At 36.2% G+C, this 6000-nt stretch overlaps 1 long non-coding RNA gene across 2 annotated transcripts in view; it reads left to right on the top strand.

The window, feature by feature from the left end:
- Positions 1-361: 361 nt before the first annotated feature.
- Positions 362-6000, top strand: part of LOC122230504 — a 41819-nt gene continuing 36180 nt past the window's right edge. For both annotated transcript variants that reach the window (XR_006207494.1, XR_006207495.1), the window contains exon 1: positions 362-597. This is a non-coding gene — a long non-coding RNA (uncharacterized LOC122230504). The remainder of the gene's footprint in view (positions 598-6000) is intronic.

Here is a 6000-nt window from a genome sequence, read left to right as displayed (position 1 = left end):
GAGAAATACCATAAATCTAATATGTGGAGTCTAAAAACAAAACTGAGATCTTAGATACAGAGAACAGATACATGTTTGCCAGAAGTGGGGGGTTGGGGTTGAATGAAATTGGTGAAGGTACATGTTCAAAGGTACAAGCTTCCAGGTATAAAATAAGCCAATAAGCCATTGGATTCAATGTACACTATGGTGACTATATTTAATAATATTGTACTGTATACTTGAAAGTTGCTAAGCGAGTAGATCTTTAAAAACAAGTACCTATGTATGGTGATGGATGTTACTTGATTTCAATAAGATGTCATTATGTTATATACCTGAAACTGATATAATGTAATGTCAATTATATCTTAGAAGAAGAAAAAGGAGGAGGAACAGAAAGAAGAAACCTGCCCTATTGGCCTCCATAAGGAAGGGAAAATGTGAAGCTGCAATGTTTTCTCTCTAGTCTCCTGTACTTGGTTTGAAAACAGGAGCACTTTTTAATTCTAGTGTTCTTCCTCAAAGTGGATATGATGGGAAGAGATGAGTTGTGAGTATCCTCATGACTTCATCATTGTTTGCCAACAAGATTCTCATCACAGTGCAGTTGAAAAAGTAAGCCTAAATTCTGAAAATTTTTCTAACCACCTCTTCTAAAACAGATTCCTTTTTCTAACATAGTAGTTATGTCTCCAAAGCCCACAACTGTCAGGCTTCCTTCATATTTGCTCAAAGCCCTCACAGAAAATCATTTGCTACGTTATCTTACTTAGGAAAATATTTTCTAATACTAGAAACCCAATCATTCTTAAAGTCAATTTTACATACTAAGGCATATTAAAAACATTGTTATTATAATATCCCCAACACCTAGGTGAATACCTAGATTCTGAATACCTAGATCAATGTCTGCAAGATAGTAGATATTCGGTAAAGATTTTTCAGCACTTAAGGAATATTTAATTTTATTTTAAAATGTTGTCACTTGCTCTTCTGTTCTCATGCTCCTGGGTGAGATAATTTCGAAGGTAACTTGATTTCTAAGAATGTAAGGTCTACAGGGCATAGGGATTCCCATTCTTTCATTGCTGTAGCCCCAGTACTAAAAACCTTAATAAATGTTTAGACTTTAATAAATGTTCATTGGATGAAGTAGAAACATTTATATTAACATTTAATTTAGTTGTAAAATATAACAAATGTGCCAAAAAGAATATGACAATCATGTACCAAACTCTCAGCTATGCTGTCTTTTCTCCAATTTATTTGTTAAAATAAACAAAGTTTGACCACCTCTGCTCTTCCCTAGATTTACTTTTTTAAATTTCTGTGTAGCATATGTATGCTTTATATGTTTACAATAAATATATTATAATCAATATGTATTATTTTATATTTAAATTTATTTATATATGGAAATACTTTTTATTCTAGGAAGTTGAGGCTTTTATTCTAAGGTTGTAAGGCTATGACAGTATTTTAAAAATACTTTTAGTTTCTTTTTCCCATACTCTAAAGTTACTTATGTTCTTTAAAATCTCAGAAAAACTCAGCTTTAGGCCCAGCCTGCATGTCTTTATTTCTCTTTTACCATTCTTTTTTGTCTAATATTAAAATTGGAATCATAAAAGGAAAAAAAGCAAAGATTCATAAGGGAAATATAGTGAAGAAAGGAAAAATGATCACATTTATATTTTGATCCTATCACAGGATCAGCTGAAGGCTCCTGACAGATATTTCATTTTAAGCTGATCCTCACTATCCACTAACCAGTGGTGCATATTGTGTATAATATTTGCATTTATTTGGTTATCAAATAGTTATCCTTAGTAGCTGTCCATAGTCTTAGGTGCTGCACTACAAATTAAGTATTCATCACTTAACAAGACAGGTTCCTTACCTCAGAGAGCTTACTATTCAATAGAGGGAAAAAAAGAACAAAAATATTGAAGAGTAAAATATAGATACATATATTGGATTATAGGTAATTCTGAGCTCACATGTGGCAAAAATAAAAGACATTGAGAATTACATGATTTTTCAGAGACAGTTGCCTTTAAGCAAAAGTTAAGTAGGGGTGAAATAAATATAGCCAGCATAGGGATTCAAAATCCAGAAAGAGCCTAGTACTCTCAAAGGGGCTAATAATTTCTATATACTAGTTACAAAGGGAAGAATGACCAAAAATACAGCTAAATAGACAAGATAGACCATAAAAGGCCATAGGAATATTTTTTATAGAAAACATTGATCAGTTTGGGATACTATATCAAATATGAGAGACTAGGTGGCTTAATCAACAATTTACTTCTGATAGATCTCGATGCTAAAAATCCCCAGATTAAGGGGCCAGCATATTCCATTCCTGGTGATAAGCCTCTTCCTGGTTTGCAGATAACTGCCTTTTTACTATATGTTCGTACAGTGGAGAGAGAGCACTCTGTTCTCTTTATAAGGGCACTGTATTAAGGCCTCTCCAAAACCAAAGGTGCTAGCAGGTAATATTTTTCTACCCTCCTCTCCCAGCCTAGATAGCCAGTTCATAATGGACAACTCACATCTCATGGTAACTTGGTTGCCCGTGGTCACGCATTCAGTGTCTACCATGGTCCAGTAGCAAGCCAAGAACTGTTTCTTAAAAGGAGAGCATCTGCAAAAGATGGGGCGGGTCTTTGCTCCCAAATCCCAAGATCCTGCAGTATGATTCACTCTAAGTGCCTTCTAAAGACTTCGAACAGCATCTGTATCTGCCACTGACACTTCAGCATCATTGTATCTGCTAGATCGCATGTGAGTTTGCACAACAGCCCAGGCCTATTGCAGAGCCTTTTCTTGTTTGGCACCCCACTTAAAACGAACAGTTTCTTGGACCATTAAGTAAAACAGCCAGAGAACACACTGAAATAATGAATATGTTGCCTTCAAAATCCAAAAGGCCCCCTAAGCATTATACCTCTTTTTTTAGTTGCAGGAGGGGCTAGATACAGCAACCTGTTCCTCTTAGAAAGCTTATCCTGACAGGTCTCACACCACCATGGACACATCATGAGAGTGTGCCTTAAAGCTGCAATGTTAAAACCAGAATTTCTTCTTAGTAAGCCCATATCTATAAATTTTTACTGATTCTACATTATGTTCCTTTTACACTATCCCAAATCCTTTTCATCCATTCCCATTTTTCCAAGATTTCTGCCAGTATAATTTAGAAAACCGTAGTTCTTTTAGCATATAGCACACCTCCTCGTAGGACACACTTTGTACCGCACTTTCAGGGACCTACTATCACTTGAGTCTAGCTATAGGGTTGTAGAAGCAAAAAGGAGTGGTAAGGGTGAATCCTGAGGAAAATCAGCATTGTCTTACAGGGTAGCTGCCTCAGAGGACACCATTAGTTTCCTCAGGCAGTATAAGGTTAATCCCTTCAGAAAGAGATAGAAAGGCCAAGACCACCATGGGTGGAGAGGGCAAATTCATTGGGAATGGATTCTGCTGCCACTGGAGGGGTTGAGAGGCCACTTCTGCTGAAGGTGGGGTGGCTAATTCCACCCACCTTTTCCACAGACAAAACTTATCAGAATTTAGGGGCTCCATTACCCATCTTCATGAGAGTTTTTCCACACATCCCGTTCCAATTTGTAGGAGCCCCATGATCTCCTAACCATTGCCCTCATTTTAACTGTAGACACCTTTAAAAGCTAAAAGTTCCACTTGTGTTGTGATGTAGCCAGTCTCAACATGCGGCTCTGTGTTTGGTTTTCAGCAATTCCAACCCTGTTGTTATAGTTAGGGCACATATAGAAGTTCTGGTGTCATTGAATCCCTGAGCTCATCCTTTTCTTTCACCATATTGTTCAGGGACATTAGGAGCTACCATAGTCACTAACTAGCTTTCAAAAAATGTGCAGAGGTATAATATACAGAATTACCTAGCTCCTGGTTTCTTGAGCAGAGTTGACACACAGTTTCACATTAGTTTCAGATGTACAACTTAGTGATTTGACAAGTGTGTATATTATGCTAGGTTCGACATAAGTATAGCTACTATCTGTCTCATTACATCACCATTACAATATCACTGACTGTATTCCTTATGTTCTATTTTTTATTCCCATGACTTACTGGGAGTCCTGGAACACCATAACTGGAAGCCTTTATCTCCCTCTCCCCTTTTACCTATTTTTGTTCAGACCTTCACCTCCCTCCCCTCTGGCTACTATCAGTTTGTAGTAATGTTCCAATTCTACTTTCTAATTTTTTTCAGATTTCATTTATGAGTGAACTCATATGGTATTGGTCTTTCTTAGTCTGACAAATTTAATTAGCATAATACCCTCTAGGTCCATCAATATTGTCTCAAATGTCATGATTTCATCATTTTTATGGCTGTGTAAATATTCCTGTGTGTGTGTGTGTGTGTGTGTGTGTGTGTTTATGTATCCTTGTCAATTCATCTACTGATGGACACTTACGTTGCTTCCATATCTTGGCTACTGTAAATAATGCTGCAACAAACATAGGGGTTTATAAGTCTTTTTGAGTTAGTGTTTTAATTTTATTTGGGTAAATATCCAGTGGTGAAATCATTGGATCATATGGTTTTTCTATTTTTAGCTTTTTGAGAACTCTCCATATTGTTTTCCAGAGTGGCTGCACCAATTTACGTTCCCCCCAACAGTTCATCCATGTTCCTTTTTCTCCACATCCTCACCAACACTTGTTTCTTGTCTTTCTTTTCATATTTATTTATTTTGAGGGGGAGGTGCAGAGGGAGAGGGAGAGAGAGAATTCCAAGCAGCTCAATGCTCACTGCAGAGACCAACACAGCTCAGTCCCACAATCACGTGATCATGACCTGAGCCAAAATTGAGAGTCAGATGCTTAGCCAACTGAACCTCCCAGGCACTCCTCTTGTCTTTTTTATGTTAGCTATTCTGATAGGTGTGAGGTGAGATCTCCTTGTGTTCAACTGCATTTCCCTGATGAGTGATGTTGAGCATCTTTTCCTGTGTCTGCTGACCATTTATATGTCCTCTATAGGTCTTATTTGAAAAAATGTCCTTTGCCCATTTTTAAATTAGATTATTATTTTTGTGTGTGTGATGTTGAGTGATATAAGTTCTTTATATATTTTGGGTAACAATCCCTTATCACATCTATCCTTCTCCCATTCAGTAGGTTGTCTTTTTTTTTTACAATTTCCTTTGCTGTGGAAATGTTTATTTTTATGTAGTAAATAGTTTATTTTTGCTTTTTTTCCCCTCGCCTTAGGAGACATATGTAGAAAACTGTTGCTATAGTCAATGTCAGAGAAATTACTGCCTATGTTCTTGTCTAGAATTTTTATTTCAGGTCCAAAATTTAGGTCTTTAATCCGTTTAGTTTATTATTATGCATGGTGTTAGCAAGTTGTCCAAATTCATTCTTTTACATGTATCTATCCAGTCTAGCACCATTTAAGAGGCTATCTCTTTCTCATTGTATATTCTTGCCTCCTTTGTAATAGTTCCTTGTTTCTTTTAAGTGGTAGGTTAGGACTAATTTGTGTATCTCTATAAACAGTTCACATCATGGAAAATCAGTGCTCTCTTTACTACTAGTAATAGTGTCTGTAGAGTTTTTAAATCTAATCAGAGAGCCAATTCCAGAAACCTCGGAACCAATTTTAAAAAACTCACTCTTAAAATTTTGTTTCTCTTGATTCATTCTCAGTGCCAAAATATCTATATTAGAGTTCTTTAGATAAAGAGGGCCAATAATTATACATATTCACAAACATATATGTAAATATATTTATAGTTATTTGAAGTGTTTTATTATAAGGAATTGGCTCACATAATTATGGAGTTTGAGAAATCCCACAATATGCCATCCACACACTTGAAACCCAAGAAAGCCATGATGTCAGGATAAGTACAAAGGCCTGAGAAACAACAGAGCCAATGATGTAGATTGCAGTCTAGTTGTGATGATCTTAGAACCAGAAGTAACAAGAGAAAAAGACTGACATTCCTCTCAAGT

The sequence above is a fragment of the Panthera tigris genome, chromosome C2, assembly GCF_018350195.1.
Source record: "Panthera tigris isolate Pti1 chromosome C2, P.tigris_Pti1_mat1.1, whole genome shotgun sequence".
NCBI lineage: Eukaryota > Metazoa > Chordata > Mammalia > Carnivora > Felidae > Panthera > Panthera tigris.
Note: the sequence above shows the minus strand (reverse complement) of the source record. Positions and strands in the feature narration are given on the sequence as shown.